Here is a 17,719-nt window from a genome sequence, read left to right on the forward strand (position 1 = left end):
AAGGTATACTATATAGACTAACTGTAAACATTGACTCAATGGTTACAGATTTATGACCGATTAATCTAGGTTAGAGACCTTAGAAGCTGCCTCTCCCTTTCTTTTTTTATGTGTATGTGAAGGCTGTAACATAAGGCTAAAATATAATTTAAAAAATAATTCTACAGAGTATTAGCACATAGACATGAAAAATAACAGAGAATGAGTGAGTTGATCAATCATTTCCTATCATTAAGAATGAAAATATGTGAAATGAATCTAAAACTGGAACATTGTAGACAAGTTAATGAAAAACTATAGACCCAGCAAGAAACAAAAAACTACATTAAGAAGAAAAAAATATAGACCAATGACAAAGAAGACTTGAACATTTTATATCATCTAATCTTAATTCCAAAAAGGTTTTAGTAGCTCTATAGTGATTAAAAAAAGAGTAAGGCAACAGCAGCTCTCTGTTATAGATATAGATTTACAGTTTTTCTTTTTGCTTTTCTTTCTTTAAACTTGATTCTAGAGCATATAATCTAATCTAGAATTTTCTGAATGTTTTTAACTACTCTTGTCGTTTCCTGTGTTTAAAGAACATACACTTTAAGCTCTTTCTTATTTTAGTGTTTTAAGTGTTTTAAGTAAATACCCTGTTTGTCAGAAGGTTCTCATGTGTTCCTCTTGATCTATTTTTTTGTTTTTTAGGTGAGGCAAACTTTGGTTAATCTCACAGATTGCAAGGACCTTGTCAGTTTACAATCCCTTATTTTTTATTTTTTATGCCTACAGCACCTGGTCTTCCTAGGTGGTCTCACCTCCAAGTACTAACCAGGCCCTACCCTGCTTAGCTTCCGAGATCAGACAGGATCCGGCTTCTTCAGGGTAGCATGGCCATAGACTCCCTCTTGATCTTTAGCTTTTGTTCTCTTGCGCCGTAAGCACCAAAATTACAGCTTTAAGTTGAGGGCAAAGCACCCCAAACAGATTTTAAATTAGATATTACTCAGGTTGATATCTTGTTTTCTGTTCTTTTTTTTTTTTTTTTTTAAGGGTTACTGAACACTAAACATGTTTTCAAGTAAAATCTTTTTAAAACTGATAACATGATGGATTAGCTTCCCAGGGAGGGAAAACTTTCAAGTTATGTGAATTATCATTCCAAAAGAAGAACGACTAATGACCTAAAATTAGTAGAGGATTTAAAGTGTTCCCAGTGGCAGATTTCAATTCCCTTTCGATGTAAATCTGAGCGCTATAGCAATAGCAGAGCTCTCATCATAACTTACACAAGCTTTGCTACTTTTTTGCAATGCTGGACATGGATTTCAGAGAATGGCAGGGTTTTATTAGTCTTTGAGGGTTGATCATACTCAAATGCAGCCTTCTGTACTCAGTGATGTATTAAACAAATAGTGCCTGAGTATCTCCTACCAAGGGATTGTGGGGGTCCCACAATTAATTTAAACATGGATCATGTCTTCACAATGCAGAGAATCTAGGAAATGAAGACGAGTACATGTGTAAATTTAATCCTGTTAGAAATCAATGACTTTCATCAGAGAACTATAAAACATTGTGTGAAATGTTCAAGGAAGACTAAAAAAAAATAAATAAAATTTAGCTTTGGTCATTGAGCTCAACATTAGAAAATCTCAACTTTGGCTCACCATTCACATTCACACATTCACAACAGATATCATTAATATTATCTCCACACACGCTTCCCAACAGAAGCTGACCTCCACTTCCAAGTCCTTCCAAACATCATTACTCAGTATTGGATAAAAGATGAAACCATTTTTCTATCCACGATTATAGTGGAAGCAAATTTTTTAAAATAAATTTCAGCCAATTATCTCCATCTGTCATTCTATTCTATAGAGAAATAGCTACAGTCTCATCCAAATTGAAAAATTCATGTTTTTAGCAATCTCATAATGATGCTAATATACTAGTAAGAAAAAAAAATGTATTGACTTAATAAATATCTTTCCTAGAAAATTGCTTGGCACATTTTAGATACATGATGAATAATTGTGGAATAAATGAATTAACTAATACTAAAATATTAACTATGTCTCAGCAACAAAATATTTCTGTTTGCCCTTGTCAGATGCTTCAAATATACACAGGATTCTTGAGTGTTACTTAATGAAAAGCTCAGTACCTTTAAAGGAAATAAACTAGTGGAAATAAACAGCTCTAATATACAGCATTCGTCATGAAATTGAGTTGGACCCTATAGCAACAAGTAAGAGTTTAGCCTAGGCAAATTGGTTTATTGACTTTTTACTCAATACAGATTCCAAGGTGCCTTTAACACTTTTGTAGTTGCTTAAAAATTTAAACATAATCCATCACACACTATACAGAATTCACAGATTTTCAGTCCAAAGACTATTTGACTTAACCCTGATTTACATATTTTACAATAGTATTGGGGCTCACTTTTTAAAAAAAATCTTATTTAGACTCTTCTATTCAACTTGTATTTGAAATTATACTGAGAAATGAGTAAGGGACAAGATTTTCCAGGAATGACAAAGTCATGACCTGTATGGAGTTTTTCAAGCAGCCCCATAAACTACTTATGAGAATCGCCATGCCAACATAACTAAAAATGCCACATAAGTGGCAAGACATAAACTTTGTTGACCTCAGTTACCTCACATATAAAACAATGATATCAACATAGCCTAGCTAAAGCTTTTGATGTGTTGGTAGGCTTTCGTGACGTTACAAGTTTCTATGAAGCACAAAATGCTCATAAAAGCATTTTGTTTACTACCTATAACATCCAGAAAAGTTCGTGAACAATATTTATGGAAATTTTATAACCAAATCCACTTTTGATGAACCAAACATATCTCATGTTTCTCCAGAGAATTACTGCTCTAACAGTGTCAGATACAATAATCCCTACAGGGACTCAACAAATATGGAAAGATGCTTCAAGATTTTTGAGCACAAGACAGATTTTTCTAGCATCGGAGTCACTTACTTACTTATATAGATTGTAAGTAGACCTCTTAAGATCATTTCTCTCCCCTCTAGTAACCAGGCCTGGTCTTGTAGGAATCTTCAGAACTACCTAGAGAGAGATTTTTATACATCCCATAGCTCCCAAGTATAGAAGAATGAAGACCTGTCATATCATTATTTTTTCTAGGTTCTTTATAAATAATATCATTTTGGGGGAGAAAAAGAGAGAGAAGCATTAAACCATACCAGAGGCATCTGGATATAATAGAAGATTTTCTTATCCATTTTGCAAGAAAAAGAGTAAATGTAAATTCAATAATGGTACCAGACTGAATTCTCTGAGCTGGCAAAATGTATATTTTAAAATGATTTTCTGTTGTGTGAGATCCAATTACTTTGTTAAACTGCTTTAAAATTCAGTATCAGTTCCTCCTGTCCATGATTATCAGAAAGAAAAGTATATAAAATATGTATTTTTCAAGAATTATCTTCCTAGTTATGTGAGTCATAATAAAAATTCATTACATTATATTGCTAGTATTACTTATAGTAAAATTTAAGAAAAATAAGTTTCCTACAATTTCCCATATAGCGAATTAATATAGCTTAAACAATATGCAACATGAGAAACATTTAAAAAGAGAATGTATTAGATGATCATGCTAATCACAGAAAATTTAGAAATGAGCTGAAAATAAATTAAAGAATTCATATTAAATAGCTGCACATATTTCACAGCAAAACTGTGAAGTTATCATGTCAATCATCTTACCAAACTTCTTTTTCTTTATCAATTGACTATCTTAGAGGGAATAAAAATTATCCATAATAATAATGTAGTAAAAATTCAGAGGATTGATAATAATACTTAGCATGATTTAAAAAATCATTACATACAAAAAAAATCATCAAAATATCCCATTCGTTTGTAAGCTTCTTTGTGTTCTTTGTTCAATACATGCAATTCCGTTAAACTAAGCTAAACATGACAACTTATTTTGTGATGTGCTATTTATTTTGTACTGTATTATACTGTGTATGCTGTTCCTTCCATTTGTAGATTTTTAGTAAGTGAAAGTGAGAGAGGGAAAGCAAAGGGTCAGAGCTGACAGCAAAACTGAATCAGTGCATCCCATGCCAATGAAGTAATGAAAAACCGCACTGTTCTTACAGCGGCAATAATGAATATAAATAGACAAAGGACGTTGAATAGCGACTGGGAGAAAAAGACTGAAGCATCCATTTCAAGAAAGATCCTTTTTCTGCCATCACAGATAGCTTTGTGGACTGGCTAAATTAGGATGCCATATAACATTTTCATGCTTTAAGAGAAGTCTTTGAAAGACAGCTCTCGCGTGTTTTTATTTAAGGGATCTGATTTAATAATAAAATTTTGCTTTGTAATAGTTGTACAAGCTCAAGTCTCTCTCTCTTTCTTCATCCCCTCCTTTTCTCCTTATCTCTCTCTCTCTCCTTTTAATAAGTGTGTGTGTGTGTGTTTGAGGTGGCTGCTTTTGAAATGAACACTGCTAAAATAGATCTAATAAACTTTATGCTTTAATGATACCATTTCATAGAGGGCCTAAAAACAAGCCAATTTTGTATCATTAGAAAAAAAGAGCATTTTGAATATAGATTTGGGGTGATTTATAGGCCAATGTCTGGATGATGATAATGGTGGCTTAGAGGCAGTATCTCAATGGACTCTGGATATTTTAAATAATGTCAATACACTAATTTTTTATCTACCCACAGATGCCACACAAATATATAATAACTCATCAATTAAATTTCAGAAGAAGTAGTATATTTATAATTATATAAGGTGATTTCTATTGACTAGAAAAGTTTTAATTAAAAAATAAAATAAATAATATGAAAACTATGTAAATGATAGGTTTACTAAAAATTAAGTACTAGAAATACTTGACTTTAAAAATTCTAAAATTAACTATAAAGTGACAACAAATTAAGAGTATGTCAAATTGTCACTAAGAATTATTTCGTGATTTTGCAAAATTTTTCATAGCCATATAGTGAAAATTCAATAAATAGAATATCCTGTTTTATTGCTGAAAACATATTAAAGATAATTCTTGAAACTACAAACATTAAAATAAACTTGTTATTGCAATTAGGTAAGATCTTGAATTTGCTTCTGTAGTATGATATTATAAATGAATAACTTATAGGATAAGTCATAAAAATACTTAATTTTTAGTTCTCCTACGTCACTCACAAAAAGTAAAAAAAAAAAAAAAGTTATTTATACAGAAGAGGAGAAAGCAATATGTAACATGTTGCCCTGAATGAAGATTTATCCCGCTTAAGTTTTTAAGATATATAATCATCATTACAATTAAAATGCAACAACATGTATTTGACTTTAATAATACAACTATTTTGTGATTGTCTCTTAATAGGAAGTCAATAGAAAATTCCTTCAACTTGTCATTTGATTTTGATTCTCTGAAAAAAGAATATGTCTGTGTGTGTTTACTGAACATTCTATACAAAAAAAAAAGGAATTTATAGGGTTTATTTAATAAATATTAGATGACAGACATGTTAATGAAATACTGGACAAGCAAAGGTAGTCATAATTTGAACAGAATTTGATCTCTGATAATTCAAGTATTTTTTAATAAACAATTTCTAAATACAAAGGAAGGTCAATTTTAATATTCAAAAACATTTTTGCTTACAGTAATAGACCTGACTTGCTTTAAAAAAATAGCAATAAGAATAAAAAGAGATCATAAAAAATTTTGAAAAATGAATCAACTTTCATCTAAACAGGATCAGAACAATTATACTGAAATCCATGTAGTATAAAGAATAGCAATCCTAGATAGCAAATCTGACTATTATCTCAAATAGCATAATTATCTCCTCTACTAAATACTCTATGCTCTTTCCAAAAGGATGAGCAAAGGGACTAATTCTCTGTGTTATGCAAATCTCTCCTAGAAAGAACACTATTGGTAAAAACCATAGGTCAGTTTATTTCAAGATAATATACCAGGTGCCCACATTGTCAAAATACCTGCATTATAATTCCATTCCAGTTGCTGTTTTCTAATTATGAAGTTCTTCTCAACAGGAAACAATCCCACAGAGAACTGAAACAATTTATTTTAAATACTGTAAACAACAGAGAGACTTTGCTTCATAGATTTGAGATTTCTGTTCATCCTGAAAGCTCACAGCATGTCACGCCAACTGAACATACAGTGTTGATAAAGATGATAAAGATAGATTCTCATTTCGAAATGCTTTGCCTCTTGAAAGACCGTAAGCAGAGACTCAAATGGCTTAGATTCTTAGTAGTAATTACTAAATATTATATTTTCTTTTTTGTCCTAAAAATAGCTTTTACTGAAATGCAAATCATTGTACAAATCTAAGATCTTCCATTGCACATATAGTGTCTTATTTATATATATATATATATATATATATATATATATATATATATATATATAAATAAGACACAATTCTGGACACGAGCCTTTAAAATTGTGAATAATGGATTTTTAGGTTAATGAAATGTCTATAAGTTTCCTGTACCACATACTAGCAATTAAACCTTATCTGCTTAAGGAAAGAAACATATAGTCACCAAACTTACTCAGTTTAGTCAATTGAGAGAAGGTTTCCATTGCTGCTTAGAGGTTAGTATACAAAAAGTCAGCCACAAGGGATTTAAAAAAAAAACTTTCAGGAAAATAAATAGCTCAGTTAACTGACATATGTCCCCATACTGGACTTTTAGAATTTATAAAAATGATATCTATAGAATGCTTATATGCCAGTCCTGGCCCTAAGTGATTAATGACTAACCCATATAATTCTTTTATCTTCATTTTAGAGATGAATCAACAAAGCTAAGTCACTTGCCCAAATCACTGTGCTAGTAAGTCTCCTAGCCTGAAATTGAACTCAATCTGTCTCCTGAGTTCATGGCGTTCTAAGCAAAAAAATCAAACTCAGTGGTTAGAGCCCAAGAGCAAAACATAAAAATTATAACCTTTTGCAGTAATGATTTGACACTGGTGAGATTTTGAATTAATTATTATAAGGCACATTAGGGTTGGAAAGTGCCTTATCTTCTACTACTTGCTTTCAGAGTGTCAACAAGGCAGAATTGTTTACCGTTAGAATATATCATGTTTCACAGTTCTGTGTTCTGAGTGGAATTGTTGTTATTCTTGTTTGTTTTATCATGAGTGGAGACTCTATCCATACGGCAAAATTTGAATAAATATCCGTATTATTATGAGAGTAAATTCCTAAAAATATTGAACTTCTGCTTAAATATTGTTTTATACTGCAAATCACAAAATATGAATTGTTTGGTCAAACCAATGAACTTCCCATAATGAAATATTTTATGGTATATATGAGAAGACAAACTAGTTTTAAATCTTACAGCTTAATTAGCAAAACTCATCTTATATCTAAGGGATTTTACATCTTTTAATTTCCATAATTGAACAAATAAAACTTTTGTAGATGCTTTTCAGGAAAAGATGACAAAGCATAAGCATTGCCAGCAAGTCATTAACACAATCCAAAACTTGTAAGAAGGCATCAGGCATTTGATGCGCCTTTTCTTCTCTTTCCACTGGACAGCCTAGTCAAATGAACACATTCTCTACTTCATATTTCTTATTCAATTTTCCATGCATGGCAAACTTTGATGACAGTAGAGAGCCACTAATTGAACCTGATCTTGGTCACACATAGATATCTGGCACTGGTTTTCTTGGCAGAAAAATACTAGATAATCAATAGCAAAAGACTGGTTTCACAAGTGGTTATTTGTGAAACTAATATTTATATGTCATGAATGGTGAGAGTGATGTCACATTGGAGTCACAGTGTCTGTGTTGGAATCATTGTTCCACCAATAAGATATATGGCCTTAGAAAATTTTTAATAATTTTGCTTCAGTTTCCTCAATTGCAAACTGAGCTAAAAATAGTACCTACCTTTCACGGTCGTTGTGGCTATAAATATATATGCACATGGAACAAACTTAGAACACAACTAGGCAGCCAGGTATGTTTTGAATATTCAGTAAAATATGCTATTTTATGGCGATTTTTCTAGCTATATGCTTCATTTCTGATTAATAATAATAATAATATTGAGCCTTCACCTGGACAACACACGCTCTTTGGCACCAGTCAGTTTAGACTTAAAGTTAAGATTTTAGGATGGTTGCCAATGAGTTCAAGGTAAGATTGTAATGGAAGCTGCCTGATTTATAGAGAAATGGATTTATGAATCCATCATTTAGATTATCAATATCAGATGAAGCAGTGAATACATTAATGTCAATATCTGTGTGACAGAGCACAGTACTCATAATTGTTATTTACTAACACATATTTGGGAAAGTAAACCATGTCTTCAAACTAGGGGACTATCCATTTGGTTAGGACTGAGTACTAACTAAAGGGATGTTACAAGGGATGAGCCTTCGAAATTGCTATTCTTGTGAGAAGCACACAACAATGAACATATATTTGTCTTGTCCTCTGCATATTAAAAACTAAATAGATTTAAACTTAGAGATAAGAGTCAGCTAATATTCATCATGGTATTTTCCTCTTTAAATAAACAAATCTTCATCATCTAACACTAACAAATTTGATTTATCCTGTGATATCATTGATCAACTTGTTTCATGATTCAATTTTTTTACACTGCTTTATTTTATATGGGAAAAGACTAAAACTAAAAACCTTACATTAATAAAAGTGATTAAAGGTATTTCACAAGCTGACTTATCAATGATTCTATTAGTATGGTATCATGGTAAATTGACAAAATGGCCATAATTCTCTGCCCTTACGTTTCAAAGCTTATTTTGCAATGTGACTTTGCAGTCTCTCCAGTCTTGTGGTGGAGCCTATTTCTCCACACCTTAAATCATGCCAGGCCTTGGGATTTGCTTTGGCTAATGGAATAGGATGGAAGCAACATGCAACACTTCCAATCTTTGGATGTTCTGCTCTTGTTTTTTTTTCTGCCATACCATGAGAATAAGCTTCAGCTAGCCTGTTAAAACAGAGTTGCCTTGTTGTCCCAGTAGAGGACAAACTAAAGAGTCTGGCCAAGTTCAGCAAAGCAATCCTCAGATGCCCCACAGTGGACCACAGGAGCAGAGTGAGCCCACCAAGAACAGCTCACAATAACCCAGATTAGAAGAACTACCCTACCACGAGTACATGTATATCATCTTAAGACATCTCATCTTGGGGTGGTTTCTTGTACAGTAACAACAACAACAAAAAGACTGAAAGAGTTTATTCTTTCTTATGATATGACGAATGCATGTAATGCTCAATATGTATTTATGAGAAAAGTGAATGAATCAATGCTAATCAATGTTAATATGTTATTATATCTACAAATCATTGCAGTTACTTTGTGCCAGTAATGTTCCACACATTTTACAAAAATAATCTGTTCATTTCTTCCCCAATAAAAACAGCAATGTGAAACTTACTTCTCTGGCTGTGAGTAGGTGCCCAAAGAATCACAAAAATAGGGTTTGTCTCTTCTTGTGGAATTTTTACTGAGGATAGTGACTGAACCATTGAATTAGCAGTTAAATTAGAGAAGAGGATTATTCAATTACTTGTCACCCTCTTCCTCTCTCTTTCTCATATAATTAGAGTGTATCTTTTATACTAGATGTGTTATGTTACAGTCTATTGTATTCATAGCTCTGTTTTTAGGAAGTCAGTATATTTCAGCTGAATTTTACATTTTTCTCATTAGTAACTTTTTTTTAAGAAGTCTCCATTACCCCAAATTTTATTTTAAAAAATAAAACCCAAGTTTTTAATAGTGTAGGACAGAGAAATAGTAGGAACATTTACTGATTTCAGACTATAAATATGAATATGGTCTATTTTTAGTTTTGGAGATTAAGATAACTTTAAGATAAGTTTTTCCTTGGGCTGACATCAATAATATACGATTTCCTTTTCTGTAGACTTGTTTGGAAATACAACAAACTAAAAAATGAAGCATTGTTATATTTTGTATGTTAGGGCTTAAGTGCTGGTTCATTTTGTTAGCATAAAAATTACTGAATTTTTGGTTATCCCTTTAGTGAATTTAATAATAGATATTAATATAAATTATTTGTTAATCAAGCTCTTCCAAGCAAAGGCATTTTGCATATATTCTATTATAAATACATCCAAAATCTCTATGAGAAAGGAAATTTCATACTCATTTTAAGGAATATTAATTCCTTGTTCAAGTTAACATAGAGAAAAATTTGAAATCTTTAATTTTACTGATTTCAAGAGCTACCTTTTTCCCACTAGATTACAAACTAGTTTTATTCCTCTTAAGTAAGAACCGTTAACTTTTTTAGATATATACCGATATGGAATATATTACCCCAAAGCTCAAAGTAAAACTGAAGCAAAGAAAACGATTAGAAGCTCTTGTCTCTGATGCCTAGCTCAGTGGTACCTGACTCAGAGGAATATTATACTGACATCTCTTATCATTTTGACTGATGTCCTGTTTCTGTCTCAGAAGAAAAGAATATTTTCCTTCTCCTGTCATCTGTGCAAGCTAAAGCAGGCAGGAGATTGCTTTTTACTCATTCTAATTATCAAAACTGCTTTCTCACTCTCATTTCATGTCTTTGGTCTCTCTGCTGAACTACATTGCTTCAGCGATTTCGTATGCCAGTTAATGGGCCGTCTATCACATATATTTGTATCACCCTTCCTCGCTTCGCTGTGAAAAAGTAAAAAAATGCAAACGCAAAATGCATTTCTATCACCGTTTAGCCTTCAATTTACATTCTATCACCCATGTATTCGTGTCATTACTTGTACACTTTAGTGCTTAGTTATAAAAAGGAATTGTCTGGATAATTTCATCATACACACACACACACACACACATACTGCTTTAAGAATATATAAAAATTGTAGATAACTTGTACAACAAGAAATATAGAAAAACAGTATGAAAATAAAAAAGAAATAAGTAAATACTATTAACTTCCTATGTTATGAGTAGTTGTCTTAAGCAAATAATTATCCAAAAGCTAGTAGAAATTAGAAGTATGCGTAGGATGAAGAAGAAGTGAAAAGAGTAATGGTTAGAAAACCATAATGGATTACTAAGAGGGGCTAGAATGGTCATCCTTAATTAAGTTTCTTAATCTATTGATTAATATCAAGGACGAAACTCAGACTTTCATAAATCACACAGTGTGACACCTCCAGAAAGAGAATACTGTTCTAAATATATCATATTTCTGGACCAATAGGATCCCTTTAACATGAATGTGGCCATTTCACTCACTATCTCTTTTTGTCTTACAAATAATTTCATGATAATTAATGTGATATAAATAGTCAAACTGTAGCTTTCTGGGGCCAGGAAGTAAGGTTATAATGTTAAATAGGAAGTATCATGGCATTCATATTTCAGCCCAAAGGCAGATCCACTTTTAGCACAGAACCCAATCAGGAAGGGATTCTTCCATCTGAAGGATCAGAGTATAAAACCTCCTTTTCATCACCAGAGGACACAGGGAAGTCTCACTTCATCAAACTCAGAAAGAGCTATGCATATAGGAAGAGAAGCTCTATTCTATGCATGACATGTACCTGGTAGCCAGCATACTGCAGAGATTAAAAAAAAAAGGCAGACCCTTCACAGAAGCACACATAAAGATTCTGTATTTTCAGGGAATTTTTGCACAATTGCTGATATAAAGTTTGAACATTTCTGCAAATAAAATTAAAAGTTCAGCTCAAGAAAGCCACTTTCCAGCACAAGATCAGGGAAAGTGGGAAACAGAGGGAGACGGAAGAAACTCAGGAAGAACAAAATCAAATCCAAACTGGACATAGATGATTGCCTTAAACATACCCAGTTTTCTTTGTTTGTTTTAACTAGTTTTTGTTTTAAAAAGTGTAAAATTATTGTAGTACTCCTACTATAAATCATTTGTAGTTTTAAAAAAGACATTCCATGTTTGTGCTTAAATCCATAGAATAAGCTCTATAATTTTCTACTCATTAATATATAATAATATAATCCTCATTATAGTCTCAAGTGTAACATACAGACACACAGACACACACACACACCCCTACAAGCAATAGTATGAAAAGAATTCTGGACTGCTGAACTCTATTTCTTCTTTGCAGTGAGGCCGCTGTTTCCCAGTGACCAGAGTGAGTTTCTAGAATAAGCTTTTCCATAGAATGTAGTCCTAGGAACACTTCTATACGGGAGATTTTTACTTTTTTACTCAAATGCTCTTATACATATTTAAGTGGTTAATAGAAAGTTCTCTTGTTTCCCTGACTAACGTACAGGCAAAATTTAACATAGACAACCTTGATTTTGCGAATCATCCACATATAATATTTTACATATAATATTGTTATTAAAGTCATTCATATGAGCCTGATTTAAGATACAACTTTATTGTTGCAAAGCTCATAAAGTAATTGTTATAAAACTGTGTTAATAGCTTTATATTAAAAATGTCCTCTATATATACACGAGGCAATACATCCAATTATTCAGTTAGAGTGAATAGTTCAGTTCAAAGCTAGGTTTTAGATTAAACTTTTTCCACAAATAACTTCATTGCCCATCCTACTTTATATATGAAGACAAGTACTGTCTTTTGGGTAAAAATGAACCACTTTTCCATTTTATTAAGTACCAATAAAATGCTATATTTGAAATAGCATGTACACACTGTGATACATTTCTGAAGGTACCGGTGCCTTCGTATTAAACAGCTTGTCCAACCCTCCCACCACCTATCCCAGTCAAAATTTACCAAACCAGCTTTGCACACAACTCTGACTTCCCTTTAGGTTGGCATATTCCTTGTTTGAGCTGGCACTAATCGATCAATACTCTCATACTTCAGCTGTTCCAGCATCAGCTAACCAGGCAGACACAACAAACAGAATTCTGGCAGCCCCTAATGTGTGTCTCTGCTATAATTCAGATGCTGTTTACAAAGAGTTTACATGTAGACCACGTCGCTCTTAGGCAGCTCAGTGCTAGGATTTTAAACAGAAAGCTTATTAGGCACACAGTCCTGCAAATTAAATCATTATAAGTAGTTGCTCAAAATAGTTTGGGAAGACAGAGTGCATAATAATGTGTTTTTATACACAAAAACTAACATTTTCTTGGACAAGATCAACGCTATAGCCAATGATAAGATTCTGGTAAGAAGCACTGAGCATTAATTCAATTAAGTCCTATATCATTTACCTATAAGAACAAACTGATGTCTTTCCAGTTTAAACCACAAAGCTTCAGAACAGAAAGGGTGTATAGAGACAATTAGATTAATTTTCACTTGCTGCAAACATATCTGGTGAAAAATATAATTTAATACAATTAGGGATGAATGCATGTACTCAAAACTTCACATACAGTTCAATTTGTAGATCACTTTTTGATCAGATTCAATGTTGCAATCACTGTTCTGGGTGCTATGGTGGTAGAAAAATAAACAGAATTTGGTGTTTGCACTCTAAGAGCTTACAGTATGTGAGATAACACAAATATTGAGAAAGTATAAACACATGCAGTGTTGTGCTAAAAAGACTTATATCTGAGGGAATAATTCTTCCTGGGGAGATGACATTTAATCTGGATTTTGAAATAATTGGCTTTTGCCTACCAAGGAATGGAGTAGGGATGAGGGGAACATTCCAGTGAAAGGAATGGTATAAGTCAAGGTATGGAGACATGAAATGGTATTATGTAGTTGAGGTTCTTAAACTGGTCCAGAATGGATTGTCCAGATTATCTGAGAGAATGAGGTGAGAAAACAAGGTACTTAAGGTTTTATTTAGTGCTATGCTAGTGTTACTTCAGGCACTTCCATTAAAATGGTAAATCACTAATATTTCCAAATAGTTCATAGAGAAGAGTGGACTACAACAGATAAGAGGATACTCTAGTAAGTTAGGTAACAGATTGTTGCAGCTCAGTGCAGCTAGAGAGTAGAAGGAAAATTGGAGAAATAGTTTAAAGACAGACTTCGGAAACACAGGTAGAAAATGAGAATAAAGAATAGAAGAAAATTCATAAAAATTTTTTCTAAGACCAAGGCTACTGATAAGGGGGATAACATCCAAAGTATATACATATATATATACTCACAAATAAAAACAAAAAGGAAGCAATGCAATTAAAAAACAGGCAGAGGACCCGAACAGACACTTCTCCCAAGAAGACATACAAATGGCCATCAGATATATGAAAAGATGTTCAACTTCACTAGCTGTTAGGGAAATGCAAGTCAAAACCACAATGAGATACCACCTCACACCTGTTAGAATGGCAATCATCAATAGGACAAGTAATCATAGGTGTTGGAGAAGTTGTGGGGAAAAAGGAAACCACATACACTGCTGATGGAAATGTAAATTGGTACAGCCACAGTGGAAAACAGTATGGAGGTTCCTCAAAAAATTAAGAATAGAGCTACCATATGACCCAGCAATCCCTCTTCTAGGTATCTACCCCCCAAATTTAAAACATCTGTAAAGATATATGCACCCCAAGGTGCACTGCAGCATTATTCATGGTGGCCAAGTCATGGAAACAAATGAAGTGTCCTTAGATAGATGATTAGATAAAGAAAATGTGGTACATATATACAATGGAATATTACTCAGCCCTAAGAAAAGATGAAATACTGCCATTTGCGACAACATGGATAGATCTTGAGATTATCACGCTAGGTGAAATAAATAAGGCAGAAAAAGTTGAGCACCATATGATTTTACTCTCATGTGGGATAGAAAACTGAAAGCAACAAATGAATAAAATGAACAAATAAAAACTCATAAACACAGAAAATATTTGAGTGGTTACCAGAGGGAAAGGGTGATAATGGTAAAGGGGTCAAATATATGGTGACGAAAGAAGCTTTGACTGTGAGTGGTGAAAACATAAAGCAATACACAGGTAATGTATCATTAAATTGAACACTTGAAACTTATATAATTTTATTAACCAATGTCACCCTAATAAATTTAATAAATTTTTTTAAAAGGGAACAAAAAACACTCTAAATCAGTTTTTTTAAGTGGAAGAGAGGTAATATGTTATTGATACTTATTTGACAGTCAAAAGTACTATACAAACTTTCCCCTCAAATGCATACATACATACATGCATACATACATACATAAAATATCCTTCGACATCATTTAAACTTTCAAATTATATTGCAAAGAAATATAAGAAAACAGATGTATAAAATGATGATATTTCTCAAGCAATATACTTATCAAAAGGTAAAGAACACTGGTCTGGCAATTAGCCATATGCTTTGTAAGAACTTTATTATAGTTAATGTTAAATATTCAACATGAAGGTAGCATTATACACATTTTATTTTTCTCTGTTTGCCCCAATGGGAGTACTAATGTAAACATCGAGTTTAAAAAAAGTATCCCTAAACATTAACAACCCTTCGTGATTATACATTATATTTTTATTAGATAATTCTATATAAGTTACAATGAACAAGAAGTAAACATTATCGACTGTGAATAATCTAGATCTTATGAATCTATCTCCAGAAGGTAGATTTTTATTATTACTTCTAAAATATAAAACCCAAGAAGGCAGAGAAGATGAAAATATCATATTCAAATTACTTATACAGATACACATACATGTATCTGCGTGTGTGATGCTTGATGATCATCCTAATATCCCTTTCACAAGCCCTTTTCACTTTCATTTACAAACGCTTTTCCTCATTGTTCTAGTTTAAGAGTAAATCTTCAACATCTATACGCTGATGCTCTGGAAAACGAGGCCTCTTTCCGTTAATCTCAATAGTCCCAGAGAGGTTAGCAAAATAAAGCATTTCGTTTCTACATTTTTGCACTTGACTTGGCTTTAGACTGATACTAGATGATATTACTACTTTGGGGAAGAGGAGAATAAAATAAAGAATAAAATTACCATTTCAAAAGTAGTTACATCTTGGGGCTACTATACCTATAAGTTTTCATTTAAAATAACAACTCTAAGAATGATGCCTATTGCTGAAATTCTCAATGACTCATTCTATTTTAACTAATTCTCTGTTACTGGCAGATATGAAAACATTAATAGGGCTTGAGAAATGCTCCACATGGGTAATATTTAAGTCATTAGGGTCAGAGCAATGTGAAGTTTTGCATGCATAAAGAGATGAGTTTGTTACAGCAAAGTATTCCTACTATGTCCTTTCATTTGTAATATAGAATTATGCTTGGCTTGTCCTTATTTTACTGTGAGAGTATAGAGATGCAACATGCACACAAGGGGACCACCTCATATATCTTTGACTCATTCAATAAGCTTTACAGTGCCTTGCATTTATAAAAAGAATGTTTGATGCATTTATGGTCTATGCTCAGTTATAAATGTTTCAACTGAAGGAGAGAGTTAAAGGTCAGTGTTTAATCTGCTAAGATAAGACTTTTCATACTTAGAAATAATAGCGTAATATGCAGAAATTCAACACTCACATATTGTAAGGAATCTAAATAATAACGAAGAGTAGTAGGCTATCCAAAACTCTGAATAAATAAGGTTTAAGGCACTTGCACTTAGACACACTTGACAATTGTTAATTGTTTTTTTCCCTAAGTATACTTATTGCAAGGAGGAACAACAACAACAACAACAACAACAATTGTTTAGTAGTGTCTTTCTTTCTCTCTCACACACACACACACATTCAAATCTTCTCATTAAAATGCGTGGATACCTGAATTAAACCTACAGGTATAATTTAAAGTGATGCCTGAATAAGTTCTGTTAAAAAAACTTTTTTTTAAAATAAGAATACTGCTTTAGATATAACAGTTCAAAACTCAGTTCATAATTAAATACATATGATGGATTTTACTGAGTGCTTAATGCATGTAAAATTCCCTTTGACAATTCAAATTTAAACTCACTTTAGTTCTTATAAATCTTGCAAGAGTATAATTGACTTAACATTTTTTTTTCCAAAATAGCTAATACATAACTTTCATTTCTATCTGGATTTTCATACAAATGAGAATAAGAAATGAAGGAGGAAAAAAAGGTACCTGGTAATAATCAACAGAGAAGCAGCTTGGGAAAACCAAATGCATTTTTTTCCTCTCCTGTGCAGTCTTTTGTTAAGTTTTTTGGTGATTTTGAATATGATTCATTACAACCAACACAGTAAATAGGGTAAAATTAATTTTAGAGTTGCAAATATTCTGATAGGAATCAGCAAAGAGAATGCTCCAGGCAGAAATTAACAATTTTTCTCTGGAGATTATAAAACCAATTTCCCACATGCCAAAGATATAAGTAAATGTATGTGCAAAACTATCTAGATAAAACAGTATTTTTCTATAACTTTAAGTACAAACAATTTATATCATGCCACAGTTCTATTTCCTTGACTTATTCACTTATAACTTGCCCAGAAAATTGGACTGGAGTGAAAAAAAACACTGAAGGGGGAGCCTGGAGTTTTGGAATACAATTCTGTTCCCAGTTCATAAACTTGAATTAGCCCCTGTTAATTTCTCTAAAACTCAGTTTCCTCTAAAATGAGAGGATAAAAGTAGATTAACCCTAAAAAAGCCAGAATTCTAAAATTCTGCTTCTGGCTTCCAATGCTTATCCATGTGAGAAAGAACATGTATCTTACTTATTAGCGAGT

The 17,719-nt window shown here is 32.4% G+C and overlaps 1 protein-coding gene and 1 pseudogene across 3 annotated transcripts in view; both read right to left on the reverse strand.

Moving 5' to 3' along the window:
• The window catches only part of PCDH7 (protocadherin 7), a 356,517-nt gene that overhangs the window by 23,080 nt on the left and 315,718 nt on the right, over nt 1–17,719 (reverse strand). The gene's annotated exons all lie outside the window — the stretch shown is intronic.
• On the reverse strand, nt 769–887 carry LOC120591291 (uncharacterized; annotated as a pseudogene).

Source organism: Pteropus medius, unplaced genomic scaffold (genome assembly GCF_902729225.1).
Source record: "Pteropus medius unplaced genomic scaffold, Ma_sr-lr_union100, whole genome shotgun sequence".
NCBI classification, from domain to species: Eukaryota; Metazoa; Chordata; class Mammalia; order Chiroptera; family Pteropodidae; genus Pteropus; species Pteropus medius.